Source organism: Chroicocephalus ridibundus, chromosome 6 (assembly GCF_963924245.1).
Source record: "Chroicocephalus ridibundus chromosome 6, bChrRid1.1, whole genome shotgun sequence".
Classification (NCBI taxonomy): Eukaryota; Metazoa; Chordata; class Aves; order Charadriiformes; family Laridae; genus Chroicocephalus; species Chroicocephalus ridibundus.
In genome coordinates, this window is record NC_086289.1 from 63,967,294 (window position 1) to 63,989,513 (window position 22,220).

Here is a 22,220-nt window from a genome sequence, read left to right on the forward strand (position 1 = left end):
TTCCCCACTTGGCGCCGCGCCAGGCACAAAAATGGCCATATGGCTGGAGACTGGTCCCACGCCCAAAGAGCCAGCAGGGAAAACTATGCCTTGTTCTAAAGCTCTTTGGGAAACGCTTGCGTAGCCCCACACACCTGGGGGCTGCAGGCTTTCCTGCTACCTTCAGCCTCAAAAACACCCTTTCCCACTTGGCGCCACGCCAGGCACAAAAATGGCCATATGGCTAGAGACTGGTCCCACGCCCAAAGAGCCAGCAGGGAAAACTATGCCTTGTTCTAAAGCTCTTTGGGAAACGCTTGTGTAGCCCCACACACCTGGGGGCTGCAGGTTTTCCTGCTGCCTTCAGCCTCAAAACCATCCTTTCCCAGTTGGCGTCGCTCCAGGCACAAAAATGGCCATATGTCTAGAGATTGGTCCAACACCCAAAGAGGCAGCAGGGAAAACTATGCCTTGTTCTAAATCTCTTTGGGAACCGCTTGCGTAGCCCCACACACCTGGGGGCTGCAGTCTTTCCTGCTGCCTTCAGCCTCAAAACCACCCTTTCCCACTTGGCGCCGCGCCAGGCACAAAAATGGCCATATGTCTGGAGACTGGTCCCACGCCCAAAGAGCCAGCAGGGAAAACTATGCCTTGTTCTAAAGCTCTTTGGGAACCGCTTGCGTAGCCCCACACACCTGGGGGCTGCAGGCTTTCCTGCTGCCTTCAGCCTCAAAACCGCCCTGTCCCACTTGGCGTCTCTCCAGGCACAAAAGTGGCCATAGGTATGGATATGGGTCCCACACCCAAAGAGCCAGCAGGGAAAACTATGCCTTGTTCTAAAGCTCTTTGGGAACCGCTTGCGTAGCCCCACACACCTGGGGGCTGCAGGCTATCCTGCTGCCTTCAGCCTCAAAACCACCCTTTCCCACTTGGCGCCGCGCCAGGCACAAAAATGGCCATATGTCTGGAGCTTGGTCCCACGCCCAAAGAGCCAGCAGGGAAAACTAGGCCTTGTTCTAAAACTCTTTGGGAACCGCTTGGGTAGCCCCACACACCTGGGGGCTGCAGGTTTTCCTGCTGCCTTCAGCCTCTAAACCGCCCTGTCCCACTTGGCACCGCGCCAGGCACAAAAATGGCCATATATCTGAAGACTGGTCCCACGCCCAAAGAGCCAGCAGGGAAAACTAGGCCTTTTTCTAAAGCTCTTTGGGAACCGCTTGCGTAGCCCCACACACCTGGGGGCTGCAGGCTTTTTTGGCACTTTCAGCCTGAAAACCACGCTTTCCCACTTGTGGCCGCACCAGGCACAAAAATGTCTATATGTCTGTTGATGGGTCCCACGCCCAAAGAGCCAGCAGGGAATACTAGGCCTTGTTCTAAAGCTCTTTGGGAACCGCTTGCGTAGCCCCACACACATGGGGGCCGCAGGCTTTCCTGCTGCCTTCATGCTCAAAACTACCCTTTCCCACTTGGCGCCGCGCCAGGCACAAAAATGCCCATATGTCTGGAGACTGGTCCCACGCCCAAAGACCCACCAGGGAAAACTATGCCTTGTTCTAAAGCTCTTTGGGAACCGCTTGGGTAGCCCCACACACCTGGGGGCTGCAGGCTTTCCTGCTGCCTTCAGCCTCAAAACCGCCCTGTCCCACTTGGCGTCGCTCCAGGCACAAAAGTGTCCATAGGTATGGATATGGGTCCCACACCCAAAGAGCCAGCAGGGAAAACTAGGCCTTGTTCTAAAGCTCTTTGGGAAACGCTTGCGTAGCCCCACACACCTGGGGGCTGCAGGCTATCCTGCTGCCTTCAGCCTCAAAACCACCCTTTCCCACTTGGCGCCGCGCCAGGCACAAAAATGGCCATATGTCTGGAGCTTGGTCCCACGCCCGAAGAGCCAGCAGGGAAAACTATGCCTTGTTCTAAAGCTCTTTGGGAAACGCTTGCGTAGCCCCACACACCTGGGGGCTGCAGGCTTTCCTGCTGCCTTCAGCCTCAAAACCACCCTTCCCCACTTGTCGCCGCGCCAGGCACAAAAATGGCCATATGGCTGGAGACTGGTCCCACGCCCAAAGAGCCAGCAGGGAAAACTAGGCCTTGTTCTAAAGCTCTTTGCGAACCGCTTGCGTAGCCCCACACACCTGGGGGCTGCAGGCTTTTTTGGCACTTTCAGCCTCAAAACCACGCTTTCCCACTTGTGGCCGCACCAGGCACAAAAATGTCCATATGTCTGTTGATGGGTCCCACGCCCAAAGAGCCAGCAGGGAATACTAGGCCTTGTTCTAAAGCTCTTTGGGAACTGCTTGCGTAGCCCCACACACATGGGGGCTGCAGGCTTTCCTGCTGCCTTCAGCCTCAAAACCACCCTTTCCCACTTGGCGCCGCACCAGGCACAAAAATGGCCATATGGCTGGAGACTGGTCCCACACCCAAAGAGCCAGCAGGGAAAACTATGCCTTGTTCTAAAGCTCTTTGGGAACCGCATGCGTAGCCCCACACACCTGGGGGCTGCAGGCTTTTTCGGCACTTTCAGCCTGAAAACCACCCTTTCCCACTTGGCGCCGCGCCAGGCACAAAAATGCCCATATGTCTGGGGACTGGTCCCACGCCCAAAGAGCCAGCAGGGAAAACTAGGCCTTCTTCTAAAGCTCTTTGGGAACCTCTTGCGTAGCCCCACAGACCTGGGGGCTGCAGGATTTCCTGCTGCCTTCAGCCTCAAAACCACCCTTTCCCACTTGGCGCCGCGCCAGGCACAAAAATGGCCATATGGCTGGAGACTGGTCCCACGCCCAAAGAGCCAGCAGGGAAAACTATGCCTTGTTCTAAAGCTCTTTGGGAACGGCTTGCGTAGCCCCACACACCTGGGGGCTGCAGGCTTTCCTGCTGCCTTCAGCCTCAAAAACACCCTTTCCCACTTGGCGCCACGCCAGACACAAAAGTGGCCATAGGTATGGATATGGGTCCTACACCCAAAGAGCCAGCAGGGAAAACTATGCCTTGTTCTAAAGCTCTTTGGGAAACGCTTGCGTAGCCCCACAGACCTGGGGGCTGCAGGCTTTCCTGCTGCCTTCAGCCTCAAAACCACCCTTCCCGACTTGTCGCCGCGCCAGGCACAAAAATGGCCATATGTCTGGAGACTGGTCCCACGCCCAAAGAGCCAGCAGGGAAAACTAGGCCTTGTTCTAAAGGTCTTAGGGAACCGCTTGGGTAGCCCCACACACCTGGGGGCTGCAGGTTTTCCTGCTGCCTTCAGCCTCTAAACCGCCCTGTCCCACTTGGCACCGCGCCAGGCACAAAAATGGCCATATGTCTGCAGATTGGTCCCACGCCCAAAGAGCCAGCAGGGAAAACTAGGCCTTTTTCTAAAGCTCTTTGGGAACCGCTTGCGTAGCCCCACACACCTGGGGGCTGCAGGCTTTTTTGGCACTTTCAGCCTCAAAACCACGCTTTCCCACTTGTGGCCGCACCAGGCACAAAAATGTCCATATGTCTGTTGATGGGTCCCACGCCCAAAGAGCCAGCAGGGAATACTAGGCCTTGTTCTAAAGCTCTTTGGGAACCGCTTGCGTAGCCCCACACACATGGGGGCTGCAGGCTTTCCTGCTGCCTTCATGCTCAAAACCACCCTTTCCCACTTGGCGCCGCACCAGGCACAAAAATGGCCATATGGCTGGAGACTGGTCCCACACCCAAAGAGCCAGCAGGGAAAACTATGCCTTGTTCTAAAGCTCTTTGGGAACCGCATGCGTAGCCCCACACACCTGGGGGCTGCAGGCTTTTTCGGGACTTTCAGCCTGAAAACCACCCTTTCCCACTTGGCGCCGCGCCAGGCACAAAAATGCCCATATGTCTGGGGACTGGTCCCACGCCCAAAGAGCCAGCAGGGAAAACTATGCCTTGTTCTAAAGCTCTTTGGGAAACGCTTGCGTAGCCCCACAGACCTGGGGGCTGCAGGCTTTCCTGCTGCCTTCAGCCTCAAAACCACCCTTTCCCACTTGACGCCGCGCCAGGCACAAAAATGGCCATATGGCTGGAGACTGGTCCCACGCCCAAAGAGCCAGCAGGGAAAACTAGGCCTTGTTCTAAAGCTCTTTGGGAAACGCTTGCGTAGCCCCACAGACCTGGGGGCTGCAGGCTTTCCTGCTGCCTTCAGCCTCAAAAACACCCTTCCCCACTTGTCGCCGCGCCAAGCCCTAAAAAGCCATATGTCTGGAGATGGGTCCAACGCCCAAAGAGCCAGGAGGGAAAACTATGCCTTGTTCTAAAGCTCTTTGGGAACGGCTTGCGTAGCCCCACACACCTGGGGGCTGCAGGCTTTCCTGCTGCCTTCAGCCTCAAAACCACCCTTTCCCACTTGGCGCCACGCCAGACACAAAAGTGGCCATAGGTATGGATATGGGTCCCACACCCAAGGAGCCAGCAGGGAAAACTATGCCTTGTTCTAAAGCTCTTTGGGAACCGCTTGCGTAGCCCCACAGACCTGGGGGCTGCAGGCTTTCCTGCTGCCTTCAGCCTCAAAACCACCCTTCCCCACTTGTCGCTGCGCCAAGCCTTAAAATGGCCATATGTCTGGAGACTGGTCCCACGCCCAAAGAGCCAGCAGGGAAAACTATGCCTTGTTCTAAAGCTCTTTGGGAACCGCTTGCATAGCCCCACAGACCTGGGGGCTGCAGGCTTTCCTGCTGCCTTCAGCCTCAAAACCACCCTTTCCCACTTGTCGCCACGCCAGACACATAAGCGGCCATAGGTATGGATATGGGTCCCACACCCAAAGAGCCAGCAGGGAAAACTATGCCTTGTTCTTAAGCTCTTTGGGAACGGCTTGCGTAGCCCCACACACCTGGGGGCTGCAGGCTTTCCTGCTGCCTTCAGCTTCAAAACCACCCTTTCCCACTTGGCGCCGCGCCAGGCACAAAAATGGCCATATGGCTGGAGACTGGTCCCACGCCCAAAGAGCCAGCAGGGAAAACTATGCCTTGTTCTAAAGCTCTTTGGGAACCGCTTGCATAGCCCCACAGACCTGGGGGCTGCAGGCTTTCCTGCTGCCTTCAGCCTCAAAACAACCCTTCCCCACTTGTCGCCGCGCCCAGCCCCAAAATGGCCATAGGTATGGATATGGGTCCCACGCCCAAAGAGCCAGCAGGGAAAACTATGCCTTGTTCTAAAGCTGTTTGGGAAACGCTTGCCTACACCCACACACCTGGGGGCTGCAGGCTTTCCTGCTGCCTTCAGCCTCAAAACCACCCTTTCCCACTTGGCGCCGCGCCAGGGACAAAAATGGCCATATGGCTGGAGACTGGTCCCACGCCCAAAGAGCCAGCAGGGAAAACTATGCCTTGTTCTAAAGCTCTTTGGGAAACGCTTGCGTATCCCCACACACCTGGGGGCTGCAGGCTTTCCTGCTGCCTTCAGCCTCAAAACCACCCTTTCCCACTTCTCGGCGCGCCAGGCACAAAAATGGCCATATGTCTGGAGACTGGTCCCACGCCCAAAGAGCCAGCAGGGAAAACTAGGCCTTGTTCTAGAGCTCTTTGGGAACGGCTTGCGTAGCCCCACACACCTGGGGGCTGCAGGCTTTCCTGCTGCCTTCAGCCTCAAAACCACCCTTCCCGACTTGTCGACGCGCCAGGCACAAAAATGGCCATATGGCTGGAGACTGGTCCCACGCCCAAAGAGCCAGCAGGGAAAACTATGCCTTGTTTTAAAGCTCTTTGGGAAACGCTTGCATAGCCCCACACACCTGGGGGCTGCAGGCTTTCCTGCTGCCTTCAGCCTCAAAACCACCCTTTCCCACTTGGCGCTGCGCCAGGCACAAAAATAGCCATATGGCTGGAGACTGGTCCCACGCCCAGAGAGCCAGCAGGGAAAACTATGCCTTGTTCTAAAGCTCTTTGGGAACCGCTTGCGTAGCCCCACAGACCTGGGGGCTGCAGGCTATCCTGCTGCCTTCAGCCTCAAAAACACCCTTCCCCACTTGTCGCCGCGCCAAGCCCCAAAAAGCCATATGTCTGGAGATGGGTCCAACGCCCAAAGAGCCAGCAGGGAAAACTATGCCTTGTTTTAAAGCTCTTTGGGAAACGCTTGCATAGCCCCACACACCTGGGGGCTGCAGGCTTTCCTGCTGCCTTCAGCCTCAAAACCACCCTTTCCCACTTGGCGCCGCGCCAGGCACAAAAATGGCCATATGGCTGGAGACTGGTCCCACGCCCAGAGAGCCAGCAGGGAAAACTATGCCTTGTTCTAAAGCTCTTTGGGAACCGCTTGCGTAGCCCCACAGACCTGGGGGCTGCAGGCTATCCTGCTGCCTTCAGCCTCAAAAACACCCTTCCCCACTTGTCGCCGCGCCAAGCCCCAAAAAGCCATATGTCTGGAGATGGGTCCAACGCCCAAAGAGTCAGCAGGGAAAACTATGCCTTGTTTTAAAGCTCTTTGGGAACGGCTTGCGTAGCCCCACACACCTGGGGGCTGCAGGCTTTCCTGCTGCCTTCAGCCTCAAAAACACCCTTTCCCACTTGGCGCCACGCCAGACACAAAAGTGGCCATAGGTATGGATATGGGTCCCACACCCAAAGAGCCAGCAGGGAAAACTAGGCCTTGTTCTAAAGCTCTTTGGGAACCGCTTGCGTAGCCCCACACACCTGGGGGCTGCAGGCTTTCCTGCTGCCTTCAGCCTCAAAACCACCCTTTCCCACTTGGCGCCGCGCCAGGCACAAAAATGGCCATATGGCTGGAGCTTGGTCCCACGCCCAAAGAGCCAGCAGGGAAAACTATGCCTTGTTCTAAAGCTCTTTGGGAACCTCTTGCGTAGCCCCACACACCTGGGGGCTGCAGGCTTTCCTGCTGCCTTCAGCCTCAAAACCACCCTTTCCCACTTGGCGCCGCGCCAGGCACAAAAATGGCCATATGGCTGGAGATGGGTCCCACGCCCAAAGAGCCAGCAGGGAAAACTATGCCTTGTTCTAAAGCTCTTTGGGAACGGCTTGCGTAGCCCCACACACCTGGGGGCTGCAGGCTTTCCTGCTGCCTTCAGCCTCAAAACCACCCTTTCCCACTTGGCGCCACGCCAGGCACAAAAATGGCCATAGTAATGGATATGGGTCCCACGCCCAAACAGCCAGCAGGGAAAACTAGGCCTTGTTCTAAAGCTCTTTGGGAAACGCTTGCGTAGCCCCACACACCTGGGGGCTGCAGGCTTTCCTGCTGCCTTCAGCCTCAAAACCACCCTTTCCCACTTGGCGCCTTGCCAGGCACAAAAATGGCCATATGGTTTGAGCTTGGTCCCACACCCAAAGAGCCAGCAGGGAAAACTATGCCTTGTTCTAAAGCTCTTTGGGAACCACTTGCGTAGCCCCACACACCTGGGGGCTGCAGGCTTTCCTGCTGCCTTCAGCCTCAAAACCACCCTTTCCCACTTGGCGCCGCGCCAGGCACAAAAATGGCCATATGTCTGGAGACTGGTCCCACGCCCAAAGACCCACCAGGGAAAACTATGCCTTGTTCTAAAGCTCTTTGGGAACCGCTTGGGGAGCCCCACACACCTGGGGGCTGCAGTCTTTCCTGCTGCCTTCAGCCTCAAAACCGCCCTGTCCCACTTGGCGTCGCTCCAGGCACAAAAGTGGCCATAGGTATGGATATGGGTCCCACACCCAAAGAGCCAGCAGGGAAAACTAGGCCTTGTTCTAAAGCTCTTTGGGAAACGCTTGCGTATCCCCACACACCTGGGGGCTGCAGGCTATCCTGCTGCCTTCAGCCTCAAAACGACCCTTTCCCACTTGGCGCCGCGCCAGGCACAAAAATGGCCATATGGCTGGAGACTGGTCCCACGCCCAGAGAGCCAGCAGGGAAAACTATGCCTTGTTCTAAAGCTCTTTGGGAACCGCTTGCGTAGCCCCACAGACCTGGGGGCTGCAGGCTATCCTGCTGCCTTCAGCCTCAAAAACACCCTTCCCCACTTGTCTCCGCGCCAAGCCCCAAAAAGCCATATGTCTGGAGATGGGTCCAACGCCCAAAGAGCCAGCAGGGAAAACTAGGCCTTGTTTTAAAGCTCTTTGGGAACGGCTTGCGTAGCCCCACACACCTGGGGGCTGCAGGCTTTCCTGCTGCCTTCAGCCTCAAAACCACCCTTTCCCACTTGGCGCCACGCCAGACACAAAAGTGGCCATAGGTATGGATATGGGTCCCACACCCAAAGAGCCAGCAGGGAAAACTAGGCCTTGTTCTAAAGCTCTTTGGGAACCGCTTGGGTAGCCCCACACACCTGGGGGCTGCAGGCTTTCCTGCTGCCTTCAGCCTCAAAACCACCCTTTCCCACTTGGCGCCGCGCCAGGCACAAAAATGGCCATATGGCTGGAGCTTGGTCCCACGCCCAAAGAGCCAGCAGGGAAAACTATGCCTTGTTCTAAAGCTCTTTGGGAACCTCTTGCGTAGCCCCACAGACCTGGGGGCTGCAGGCTTTCCTGCTGCCTTCAGCCTCAAAACCACCCTTTCCCACTTGGCGCCGCGCCAGGCACAAAAATGGCCATATGGCTGGAGACTGGTCCCACGCCCAAAGAGCCAGCAGGGAAAACTAGGCCTTGTTCTAAAGCTCTTTGGGAACGGCTTGCGTAGCCCCACACACCTGGGGGCTGCAGGCTTTCCTGCTGCCTTCAGCCTCAAAACCACCCTTTCCCACTTGGCGCCACGCCAGGCACAAAAATGGCCATAGGTATGGATATGGGTCCCACGCCCAAACAGCCAGCAGGGAAAACTAGGCCTTGTTCTAAAGCTCTTTGGGAAACGCTTGCGTAGCCCCACACACCTGGGGGCTGCAGGCTTTCCTGCTGCCTTCAGCCTCAAAACCACCCTTTCCCACTTGGCGCCGCGCCAGGCACAAAAATGGCCATATGTCTGGAGCTTGGTCCCACGCCCAAAGAGCCAGCAGGGAAAACTATGCCTTGTTCTAAAGCTCTTTGGGAAACGCTTGCGTAGCCCCACACACCTGGGGGCTGCAGGCTTTCCTGCTGCCTTCAGCCTCAAAACAACCCTTCCCCACTTGTCGCCGCGCCAGGCACAAAAATGGCCATATGTCTGGAGACTGGTCCCACGCCCAAAGAGCCAGCAGGGAAAACTAGGCCTTGTTCTAAAGCTCTTTGGGAACGGCTTGCGTAGCCCCACACACCTGGGGGCTGCAGGCTTTTTTGGCACTTTCAGCCTCAAAACCACGCTTTCCCACTTGTGGCCGCACCAGGCACAAAAATGTCCATAAGTCTGTTGATGGGTCCCACGCCCAAAGAGCCAGCAGGGAATACTAGGCCTTGTTCTAAAGCTCTTTGGGAACCGCTTGCGTAGCCCCACACACATGGGGGCTGCAGGCTTTCCTGCTGCCTTCAGCCTCAAAACCACCCTTTCCCACTTGGCGCCGCACCAGGCACAAAAATGGCCATATGGCTGGAGACTGGTCCCACGCCCAAAGAGCCAGCAGGGAAAACTATGCCTTGTTCTAAAGCTCTTTGGGAACCGCTTGCGTAGCCCCACACACCTGGGGGCTGCAGGCTTTCCTGCTGCCTTCAGCCTCAAAACCACCCTTCCCGACTTGTCGACGCGCCAGGCACAAAAATGGCCATATGGCTGGAGACTGGTCCCACGCCCAAACAGCCAGCAGGGAAAACTATGCCTTGTTTTAAAGCTCTTTGGGAAACGCTTGCATAGCCCCACACACCTGGGGGCTGCAGGCTTTCCTGCTGCCTTCAGCCTCAAAACCACCCTTTCCCACTTGGCGCTGCGCCAGGCACAAAAATAGCCATATGGCTGGAGACTGGTCCCACGCCCAGAGAGCCAGCAGGGAAAACTATGCCTTGTTCTAAAGCTCTTTGGGAACCGCTTGCGTAGCCCCACAGACCTGGGGGCTGCAGGCTATCCTGCTGCCTTCAGCCTCAAAAACACCCTTCCCCACTTGTCGCCGCGCCAAGCCCCAAAAAGCCATATGTCTGGAGATGGGTCCAACGCCCAAAGAGCCAGCAGGGAAAACTATGCCTTGTTTTAAAGCTCTTTGGGAAACGCTTGCATAGCCCCACACACCTGGGGGCTGCAGGCTTTCCTGCTGCCTTCAGCCTCAAAACCACCCTTTCCCACTTGGCGCCGCGCCAGGCACAAAAATGGCCATATGGCTGGAGACTGGTCCCACGCCCAGAGAGCCAGCAGGGAAAACTATGCCTTGTTCTAAAGCTCTTTGGGAACTGCTTGCGTAGCCCCACAGACCTGGGGGCTGCAGGCTATCCTGCTGCCTTCAGCCTCAAAAACACCCTTCCCCACTTGTCGCCGCGCCAAGCCCCAAAAAGCCATATGTCTGGAGATGGGTCCAACGCCCAAAGAGCCAGCAGGGAAAACTATGCCTTGTTTTAAAGCTCTTTGGGAACGGCTTGCGTAGCCCCACACACCTGGGGGCTGCAGTCTTTCCTGCTGCCTTCAGCCTCAAAACCGCCCTGTCCCACTTGGCGTCGCTCCAGGCACAAAAGTGGCCATAGGTATGGATATGGGTCCCACACCCAAAGAGCCAGCAGGGAAAACTAGGCCTTGTTCTAAAGCTCTTTGGGAAACGCTTGCGTATCCCCACACACCTGGGGGCTGCAGGCTATCCTGCTGCCTTCAGCCTCAAAACGACCCTTTCCCACTTGGCGCCGCGCCAGGCACAAAAATGGCCATATGGCTGGAGACTGGTCCCACGCCCAGAGAGCCAGCAGGGAAAACTATGCCTTGTTCTAAAGCTCTTTGGGAACCGCTTGCGTAGCCCCACAGACCTGGGGGCCGCAGGCTATCCTGCTGCCTTCAGCCTCAAAAACACCCTTCCCCACTTGTCGCCGCGCCAAGCCCCAAAAAGCCATATGTCTGGAGATGGGTCCAACGCCCAAAGAGCCAGCAGGGAAAACTAGGCCTTGTTTTAAAGCTCTTTGGGAACGGCTTGCGTAGCCCCACACACCTGGGGGCTGCAGGCTTTCCTGCTGCCTTCAGCCTCAAAAACACCCTTTCCCACTTGGCGCCGCGCCAGACACAAAAGTGGCCATATGTATGGATATGGGTCCCACACCCAAAGAGCCAGCAGGGAAAACTAGGCCTTGTTCTAAAGCTCTTTGGGAACCGCTTGCGTAGCCCCACACACCTGGGGGCTGCAGTCTTTCCTGCTGCCTTCAGCCTCAAAACCACCCTTTCCCACTTGGCGCCGCGCCAGGCACAAAAATGGCCATATGGCTGGAGACTGGTCCCACGCCCAGAGAGCCAGCAGGGAAAACTATGCCTTGTTCTAAAGCTCTTTGGGAACCGCTTGCGTAGCCCCACAGACCTGGGGGCTGCAGGCTATCCTGCTGCCTTCAGCCTCAAAAACACCCTTCCCCACTTGTCGCCGCGCCAAGCCCCAAAAAGCCATATGTCTGGAGATGGGTCCAACGCCCAAAGAGCCAGCAGGGAAAACTATGCCTTGTTTTAAAGCTCTTTGGGAACGGCTTGCGTAGCCCCACACACCTGGGGGCTGCAGGCTTTCCTGCTGCCTTCAGCCTCAAAAACACCCTTTCCCACTTGGCGCCACGCCAGACACAAAAGTGGCCATAAGTATGGATATGGGTCCCACACCCAAAGAGCCAGCAGGGAAAACTAGGCCTTGTTCTAAAGCTCTTTGGGAACGGCTTGCGTAGCCCCACACACCTGGGGGCTGCAGGCTTTCCTGCTGCCTTCAGCCTCAAAACCACCCTTTCCCACTTGGCGCCGCGCCAGGCACAAAAATGGCCATATGGCTGGAGCTTGGTCCCACGCCCAAAGAGCCAGCAGGGAAAACTATGCCTTGTTCTAAAGCTCTTTGGGAACCGCTTGCGTAGCCCCACACACCTGGGGGCTGCAGGCTTTCCTGCTGCCTTCAGCCTCAAAACCACCCTTTCCCACTTGGCGCCGCGCCAGGCACAAAAATGGCCATATGGCTGGAGATGGGTCCCACGCCCAAAGAGCCAGCAGGGAAAACTATGCCTTGTTCTAAAGCTCTTTGGGAACGGCTTGCGTAGCCCCACACACCTGGGGGCTGCAGGCTTTCCTGCTGCCTTCAGCCTCAAAACCACCCTTTCCCACTTGGCGCCTTGCCAGGCACAAAAATGGCCATATGGTTTGAGCTTGGTCCCACGCCCAAAGAGCCAGCAGGGAAAACTATGCCTTGTTCTAAAGCTCTTTGGGAACCACTTGCGTAGCCCCACACACATGGGGGCTGCAGGCTTTCCTGCTGCCTTCAGCCTCAAAACCACCCTTTCCCACTTGGCGCCGCGCCAGGCACAAAAATGGCCATATGTCTGGAGACTGGTCCCACGCCCAAAGACCCACCAGGGAAAACTATGCCTTGTTCTAAAGCTCTTTGGGAACCGCTTGGGTAGCCCCACACACCTGGGGGCTGCAGTCTTTCCTGCTGCCTTCAGCCTCAAAACCGCCCTGTCCCACTTGGCGTCGCTCCAGGCACAAAAGTGGCCATAGGTATGGATATGGGTCCCACACCCAAAGAGCCAGCAGGGAAAACTAGGCCTTGTTCTAAAGCTCTTTGGGAAACGCTTGCGTATCCCCACACACCTGGGGGCTGCAGGCTATCCTGCTGCCTTCAGCCTCAAAACGACCCTTTCCCACTTGGCGCCGCGCCAGGCACAAAAATGGCCATATGGCTGGAGACTGGTCCCACGCCCAGAGAGCCAGCAGGGAAAACTATGCCTTGTTCTAAAGCTCTTTGGGAACCGCTTGCGTAGCCCCACAGACCTGGGGGCCGCAGGCTATCCTGCTGCCTTCAGCCTCAAAAACACCCTTCCCCACTTGTCGCCGCGCCAAGCCCCAAAAAGCCATATGTCTGGAGATGGGTCCAACGCCCAAAGAGCCAGCAGGGAAAACTAGGCCTTGTTTTAAAGCTCTTTGGGAACGGCTTGCGTAGCCCCACACACCTGGGGGCTGCAGGCTTTCCTGCTGCCTTCAGCCTCAAAAACACCCTTTCCCACTTGGCGCCGCGCCAGACACAAAAGTGGCCATATGTACGGATATGGGTCCCACACCCAAAGAGCCAGCAGGGAAAACTAGGCCTTGTTCTAAAGCTCTTTGGGAACCGCTTGCGTAGCCCCACACACCTGGGGGCTGCAGGCTTTCCTGCTGCCTTCAGCCTCAAAACCACCCTTTCCCACTTGGCGCCGCGCCAGGCACAAAAATGGCCATATGGCTGGAGCTTGGTCCCACGCCCAAAGAGCCAGCAGGGAAAACTATGCCTTGTTCTAAAGCTCTTTGGGAACCTCTTGCGTAGCCCCACAGACCTGGGGGCTGCAGGCTTTCCTGCTGCCTTCAGCCTCAAAACCACCCTTTCCCACTTGGCGCCGCGCCAGGCACAAAAATGGCCATATGGCTGGAGACTGGTCCCACGCCCAAAGAGCCAGCAGGGAAAACTATGCCTTGTTCTAAAGCTCTTTGGGAACGGCTTGCGTATCCCCACACACCTGGGGGCTGCAGGCTTTCCTGCTGCCTTCAGCCTCAAAACCACCCTTTCCCACTTGGCGCCACGCCAGGCACAAAAATGGCCATAGGTATGGATATGGGTCCCACGCCCAAACAGCCAGCAGGGAAAACTAGGCCTTGTTCTAAAGCTCTTTGGGAAACGCTTGCGTAGCCCCACACACCTGGGGGCTGCAGGCTTTCCTGCTGCCTTCAGCCTCAAAACCACCCTTTCCCACTTGGCGCCTTGCCAGGCACAAAAATGGCCATATGGTTTGAGCTTGGTCCCACGCCCAAAGAGCCAGCAGGGAAAACTATGCCTTGTTCTAAAGCTCTTTGGGAACCGCTTGCGTAGCCCCACACACATGGGGGCTGCAGGCTTTCCTGCTGCCTTCAGCCTCAAAACCACCCTTTCCCACTTGGCGCCGCGCCAGGCACAAAAATGGCCATATGTCTGGAGACTGGTCCCACGCCCAAAGAGCCAGCAGGGAAAACTATGCCTTGTTCTAAAGCTCTTTGGGAACCGCTTGGGTAGCCCCACACACCTGGGGGCTGCAGGCTTTCCTGCTGCCTTCAGCCTCAAAACCGCCCTGTCCCACTTGGCGTCGCTCCAGGCACAAAAGTGTCCATAGGTATGGATATGGGTCCCACACCCAAAGAGCCAGCAGGGAAAACTAGGCCTTGTTCTAAAGCTCTTTGGGAAACGCTTGCGTAGCCCCACACACCTGGGGGCTGCAGGCTATCCTGCTGCCTTCAGCCTCAAAACCACCCTTCCCCACTTGTCGCCGCGCCAGGCACAAAAATGGCCATATGTCTGGAGACTGGTCCCACGCCCAAAGAGCCAGCAGGGAAAACTAGGCCTTGTTCTAAAGCTCTTTGGGAACGGCTTGCGTAGCCCCACACACCTGGGGGCTGCAGGCTTTTTTGGCACTTTCAGCCTCAAAACCACGCTTTCCCACTTGTGGCCGCACCAGGCACAAAAATGTCCATATGTATGTTGATGGGTCCCACGCCCAAAGAGCCAGCAGGGAATACTAGGCCTTGTTCTAAAGCTCTTTGGGAAACGCTTGCGTAGCCCCACGGACCTGGGGGCTGCAGGCTTTTTCGGCACTTTCAGCCTGAAAACCACCCTTTCCCACTTGGCGCCGCGCCAGGCACAAAAATGCCCATATGTCTGGGGACTGGTCCCACGCCCAAAGAGCCAGCAGGGAAAACTAGGCCTTGTTCTAAAGCTCTTTGGGAACCTCTTGCGTAGCCCCACAGACCTGGGGGCTGCAGGCTTTCCTGCTGCCTTGAGCCTCAAAACCACCCTTTCCCACTTGGCGCCGCGCCAGGCACAAAAATGGCCATATGGCTGGAGACTGGTCCCACGCCCAAAGAGCCAGCAGGGAAAACTATGCCTTGTTCTAAAGCTCTTTGGGAACGGCTTGCGTAGCCCCACAGACCTGGGGGCTGCAGGCTTTCCTGCTGCCTTCAGCCTCAAAAACACCCTTTCCCACTTGGCGCTACGCCAGACACAAAAGTGGCCATAGGTATGGATATGGGTCCTACACCCAAAGAGCCAGCAGGGAAAACTAGGCCTTGTTCTAAAGCTCTTTGGGAACCTCTTGCGTAGCCCCATGGACCTGGGGGCTGCAGGCTTTCCTGCTGCCTTCAGCCTCAAAAGCACCCTTCCCCACTTGTCGCTGCGCCAAGCCTTAAAATGGCCATATGTCTGGAGATGGGTCCAATGCCCAAAGAGCCAGCAGGGAAAACTAGGCCTTGTTCTAAAGCTCTTTGGGAACCGCTTGCGTAGCCCCATGGACCTGGGGGCTGCAGGCTTTCCTGATGCCTTCAGCCTCAAAAACACCCTTTCCCACTTGGCGCCACGCCAGGCACAAAAATGGCCATAGGTATGGATATGGGTCCCACACCCAAAGAGCTAGCAGGGAAAACTATGCCTTGTTCTAAAGCTCTTTGGGAACCGCTTGCGTAGCCCCACAGACCTGCGGGCTGCAGGCTTTCCTGCTGCCTTCAGCCTCAAAACCACCCTTTCCCACTTGGCGCCGCGCCAGGCACAAAAATGGCCATATGTCTGGAGACTGGTCCCACGCCCAAAGAGCCAGCAGGGAAAACTATGCCTTGTTCTAAAGCTCTTTGGGAACCGCTTGCATAGCCCCAGAGACCTGGGGGCTGCAGGCTTTCCTGCTGCCTTCAGCCTCAAAACCACCCTTTCCCACTTGTCGCCACGCCAGACACAAAAGCGGCCATAGGTATGGATATGGGTCCCACACCCAAAGAGCCAGCAGGGAAAACTATGCCTTGTTCTAAAGCTCTTTGGGAACGGCTTGCGTAGCCCCACACACCTGGGGGCTGCAGGCTTTCCTGCTGCCTTCAGCCTCAAAACCACCCTTCCCGACTTGGCGCCGCGCCAGGCACAAAAATGGCCATATGTCTGGAGACTGGTCCCACGCCCAAAGAGCCAGCAGGGAAAACTAGGCCTTGTTCTAAAGCTCTTTGGGAACCGCTTGCGTAGCCCCACACACCTGGGGGCTGCAGGTTTTCCTGCTGCCTTCAGCCTCTAAACCGCCCTGTCCCACTTGGCACCGCGCCAGGCACAAAAATGGACATATGTCTGCAGATTGGTCCCACGCCCAAAGAGCCAGCAGGGAAAACTAGGCCTTTTTCTAAAGCTCTTTGGGAACCGCTTGCGTAGCCCCACACACCTGGGGGCTGCAGGCTTTTTTGGCACTTTCAGCCTGAAAACCACCCTTTCCCACTTGGCGCCGCGCCAGGCACAAAAATGCCCATATGTCTGGGGACTGGTCCCACGCCCAAAGAGCCAGCAGGGAAAACTATGCCTTGTTCTAAAGCTCTTTGGGAAACGCTTGCGTAGCCCCACAGACCTGGGGGCTGCAGGCTTTCCTGCTGCCTTCAGCCTCAAAACCACCCTTTCCCACTTGGCGCCGCGCCAGGCACAAAAATGGCCATATGGCTGGAGACTGGTCCCACGCCCAAAGAGCCAGCAGGGAAAACTAGGCCTTGTTCTAAAGCTCTTTGGGAAACGCTTGCGTAGCCCCACAGACCTGGGGGCTGCAGGCTTTCCTGCTGCCTTCAGCCTCAAAAACACCCTTCCCCACTTGTCGCCGCGCCAAGCCCCAAAAAGCCATATGTCTGGAGATGGGTCCAACGCCCAAAGAGCCAGCAGGGAAAACTATGCCTTGTTCTAAAGCTCTTTGGGAACCGCTTGCATAGCCCCACAGACCTGGGGGCTGCAGGCTTTCCTGCTGCCTTCAGCCTCAAAAACACCCTTTCCCACTTGGCGCCACGCCAGACACAAAAGTGGCCATAGGTATGGATATGGGTCCCACACCCAAAGAGCCAGCAGGGAAAACTATGCCTTGTTCTAAAGCTCTTTGGGAAACGCTTGCGTAGCCCCACAGACCTGGGGGCTGCAGGCTTTCCTGCTGCCTTCAGCCTCAAAAGCACCCTTCCCCACTTGTCGCTGCGCCAAGCCTTAAAATGGCCATATGTCTGGAGACTGGTCCCACGCCCAAAGAGCCAGCAGGGAAAACTATGCCTTGTTCTAAAGCTCTTTGGGAACCGCTTGCATAGCCCCACAGACCTGGGGGCTGCAGGCTTTCCTGCTGCCTTCAGCCTCAAAACCACCCTTTCCCACTTGTCGCCACGCCAGACACAAAAGCGGCCATAGGTATGGATATGGGTCCCACACCCAAAGAGCCAGCAGGGAAAACTATGCCTTGTTCTTAAGCTCTTTGGGAACGGCTTGCGTAGCCCCACACACCTGGGGGCTGCAGGCTTTCCTGCTGCCTTCAGCCTCAAAACCACCCTTCCCGACTTGGCGCCGCGCCAGGCACAAAAATGGCCATATGTCTGGAGACTGGTCCCACGCCCAAAGAGCCAGCAGGGAAAACTAGGCCTTGTTCTAAAGCTCTTTGGGAACCGCTTGCGTAGCCCCACACACCTGGGGGCTGCAGGTTTTCCTGCTGCCTTCAGCCTCTAAACCGCCCTGTCCCACTTGGCACCGCGCCAGGCACAAAAATGGACATATGTCTGCAGATTGGTCCCACGCCCAAAGAGCCAGCAGGGAAAACTAGGCCTTTTTCTAAAGCTCTTTGGGAACCGCTTGCGTAGCCCCACACACCTGGGGGCTGCAGGCTTTTTTGGCACTTTCAGCCTGAAAACCACCCTTTCCCACTTGGCGCCGCGCCAGGCACAAAAATGCCCATATGTCTGGGGACTGGTCCCACGCCCAAAGAGCCAGCAGGGAAAACTATGCCTTGTTCTAAAGCTCTTTGGGAAACGCTTGCGTAGCCCCACAGACCTGGGGGCTGCAGGCTTTCCTGCTGCCTTCAGCCTCAAAACCACCCTTTCCCACTTGGCGCCGCGCCAGGCACAAAAATGGCCATATGGCTGGAGACTGGTCCCACGCCCAAAGAGCCAGCAGGGAAAACTAGGCCTTGTTCTAAAGCTCTTTGGGAAACGCTTGCGTAGCCCCACAGACCTGGGGGCTGCAGGCTTTCCTGCTGCCTTCAGCCTCAAAAACACCCTTCCCCACTTGTCGCCGCGCCAAGCCCCAAAAAGCCATATGTCTGGAGATGGGTCCAACGCCCAAAGAGCCAGCAGGGAAAACTATGCCTTGTTCTAAAGCTCTTTGGGAAACGCTTGCGTAGCCCCACACACCTGGGGGCTGCAGGCTTTCCTGCTGCCTTCAGCCTCAAAAACACCCTTTCCCACTTTGCGCCACGCCAGACACAAAAGTGGCCATAGGTATGGATATGGGTCCCACACCCAAAGAGCCAGCAGGGAAAACTATGCCTTGTTCTAAAGCTCTTTGGGAAACGCTTGCGTAGCCCCACAGACCTGGGGGCTGCAGGCTTTCCTGCTGCCTTCAGCCTCAAAAGCACCCTTCCCCACTTGTCGCTGCGCCAAGCCTTAAAATGGCCATATGTCTGGAGACTGGTCCCACGCCCAAAGAGCCAGCAGGGAAAACTATGCCTTGTTCTAAAGCTCTTTGGGAACCGCTTGCATAGCCCCACAGACCTGGGGGCTGCAGGCTTTCCTGCTGCCTTCAGCCTCAAAACCACCCTTTCCCACTTGTCGCCACGCCAGACACAAAAGCGGCCATAGGTATGGATATGGGTCCCACACCCAAAGAGCCAGCAGGGAAAACTATGCCTTGTTCTTAAGCTCTTTGGGAACGGCTTGCGTAGCCCCACACACCTGGGGGCTGCAGGCTTTCCTGCTGCCTTCAGCTTCAAAACCACCCTTTCCCACTTGGCGCCGCGCCAGGCACAAAAATGGCCATATGTCTGGAGACTGGTCCCACGCCCAAAGAGCCAGCAGGGAAAACTATGCCTTGTTCTAAAGCTCTTTGGGAACCGCTTGCATAGCCCCACAGACCTGGGGGCTGCAGGCTTTCCTGCTGCCTTCAGCCTCAAAACAACCCTTCCCCACTTGTCGCCGCGCCCAGCCCCAAAATGGCCATAGGTATGGATATGGGTCCCACGCCCAAAGAGCCAGCAGGGAAAACTATGCCTTGTTCTAAAGCTGTTTGGGAAACGCTTGCCTACACCCACACACCTGGGGGCTGCAGGCTTTCCTGCTGCCTTCAGCCTCAAAACCACCCTTTCCCACTTGGCGCCGCGCCAGGCACAAAAATGGCCATATGGCTGGAGACTGGTCCCACGCCCAAAGAGCCAGCAGGGAAAACTATGCCTTGTTCTAAAGCTCTTTGGGAAACGCTTGCGTATCCCCACACACCTGGGGGCTGCAGGCTTTCCTGCTGCCTTCAGCCTCAAAACCACCCTTCCCCACTTCTCGCCGCGCCAGGCACAAAAATGGCCATATGTCTGGAGACTGGTCCCACGCCCAAAGAGCCAGCAGGGAAAACTAGGTCTTGTTCTAAAGCTCTTTGGGAACGGCTTGCGTAGCCCCACACACCTGGGGGCTGCAGGCTTTCCTGCTGCCTTCAGCCTCAAAACCACCCTTCCCGACTTGTCGACGCGCCAGGCACAAAAATGGCCATATGGCTGGAGACTGGTCCCACGCCCAAAGAGCCAGCAGGGAACACTATGCCTTGTTTTAAAGCTCTTTGGGAAACGCTTGCATAGCCCCACAGACCTGGGGGCTGCAGGCTTTCCTGCTGCCTTCAGCCTCAAAAACACCCTTCCCCACTTGTCGCCGCGCCAAGCCCCAAAATGGCAATATGTCTGGAGATGGGTCCAACGCCCAAAGAGCCAGCAGGGAAAACTAGGCCTTGTTCTAAAGCTCTTTGGGAACGGCTTGCGTAGCCCCACACACCTGGGGGCTGCAGGCTTTCCTGCTGCCTTCAGCCTCAAAACCACCCTTTCCCACTTGTCACCGCGCCAGGCACAAAAATGGCCATATGTCTGGAGACTGGTCCCACACCCAAAGAGCCAGCAGGGAAAACTAGGCCTTGTTCTAAAGCTCTTTGGGAACCTCTTGCGTAGCCCCACACACCTGGGGGCTGCAGGCTTTCCTGCTGCCTTCAGCCTCAAAACCACCCTTTCCCACTTGGCACCGCGCCAGGCACAAAAATGGCCATATGTCTGCAGATTGGTCCCACGCCCAAAGAGCCAGCAGGGAAAACTAGGCCTTTTTCTAAAGCTCTTTGGGAACCGCTTGCGTAGCCCCACACACCTGGGGGCTGCAGGCTTTTTTGGCACTTTCAGCCTCAAAACCACGCTTTCCCACTTGTGGCCGCACCAGGCACAAAAATGTCCATATGTCTGTTGATGGGTCCCACGCCCAAAGAGCCAGCAGGGAAAACTATGCCTTGTTCTAAAGCTCTTTGGGAACCGCTTGCGTAGCCCTACACACCTGGGGGCTGCAGGCTTTTTCGGCACTTTCAGCCTCAAAACCACCCTTTCCCACTTGGCGCCGCGCCAGGCACAAAAATGCCCATATGTCTGGGGACTGGTCCCACGCCCAAAGAGCCAGCAGGGAAAACTATGCCTTGTTCTAAAGCTCTTTGGGAAACGCTTGCGTAGCCCCACAGACCTGGGGGCTGCAGGCTTTCCTGCTGCCTTCAGCCTCAAAAACACCCTTCCCCACTTGTCGCCGCGCCAAGCCCCAAAATGGCCATATGTCTGGACATGGGTCCCACGCCCAAAGAGCCAGCAGGGAAAACTACGCCTTGTTCTAAAGCTCTTTGGGAACGGCTTGCGTAGCCCCACACACCTGGGGGCTGCAGGCTTTCCTGCTGCCTTCAGCCTCAAAAACACCCTTTCCCACTTGGCGCCACGCCAGACACAAAAGTGGCCATAGGTATGGATATGGGTCCCACACCCAAAGAGCCAGCAGGGAAAACTATGCCTTGTTCTAAAGCTCTTTGGGAAACGCTTGCGTAGCCCCACACACCTGGGGGCTGCAGGCTTTCCTGCTGCCTTCAGCCTCAAAAGCACCCTTCCCCAATTGTCGCTGCGCCAAGCCTTAAAATGGCCATATGTCTGGAGATTGGTCCCACGCCCAAAGAGCCAGCAGGGAAAACTAGGCCTTGTTCTAAAGCTCTTTGGGAACCGCTTGCGTAGCCCCACAGACCTGGGGGCTGCAGGCTTTCCTGCTGCCTTCAGCCTCAAAAGCACCCTTCCCCACTTGTCGCTGCGCCAAGCCTTAAAATGGCCATATGTCTGGAGATGGGTCCAATGCCCAAAGAGCCAGCAGGGAAAACTAGGCCTTGTTCTAAAGCTCTTTGGGAACCGCTTGCGTAGCCCCATGGACCTGGGGGCTGCAGGCTTTCCTGCTGCCTTCAGCCTCAAAAACACCCTTTCCCACTTGGCGACACGCCAGGCACAAAAATGGCCATAGGTATGGATATGGGTCCCACACCCAAAGAGCTAGCAGGGAAAACTATGCCTTGTTCTAAAGCTCTTTGGGAAACGCTTGCGTAGCCCCACAGACCTGCGGGCTGCAGGCTTTCCTGCTGCCTTCAGCCTCAAAACCACCCTTTCCCACTTGGCGCCGCGCCAGGCACAAAAATGGCCATATGTCTGGAGACTGGTCCCACGCCCAAAGAGCCAGCAGGGAAAACTATGCCTTGTTCTAAAGCTCTTTGGGAACGGCTTGCGTAGCCCCACACACCTGGGGGCTGCAGGCTTTCCTGCTGCCTTCAGCCTCAAAACCACCCTTTCCCACTTGTCGCCACGCCAGACACAAAAGCGGCCATAGGTATGGATATGGGTCCCACACCCAAGGAGCCAGCAGGGAAAACTATGCCTTGTTCTTAAGCTCTTTGGGAACGGCTTGCGTAGCCCCACACACCTGGGGGCTGCAGGCTTTCCTGCTGCCTTCAGCCTCAAAACCACCCTTTCCCACTTGGCGCCACGCCAGACACAAAAGTGGCCATAGGTATGGATATGGGTCCCACACCCAAAGAGCCAGCAGGGAGAATTATGCCTTGTTCTAAAGCTCTTTGGGAACCGCTTGCGTAGCCCCACAGACCTGGGGGCTGCAGGCTTTCCTGCTGCCTTCAGCCTCAAAAGCACCCTTCCCCACTTGTCGCTGCGCCAAGCCTTAAAATGGCCATATGTCTGGAGATGGGTCCAATGCCCAAAGAGCCAGCAGGGAAAACTAGGCCTTGTTCTAAAGCTCTTTGGGAACCGCTTGCGTAGCCCCATGGACCTGGGGGCTGCAGGCTTTCCTGCTGCCTTCAGCCTCAAAAACACCCTTTCCCACTTGGCGACACGCCAGGCACAAAAATGGCCATAGGTATGGATATGGGTCCCATACCCAAAGAGCTAGCAGGGAAAACTATGCCT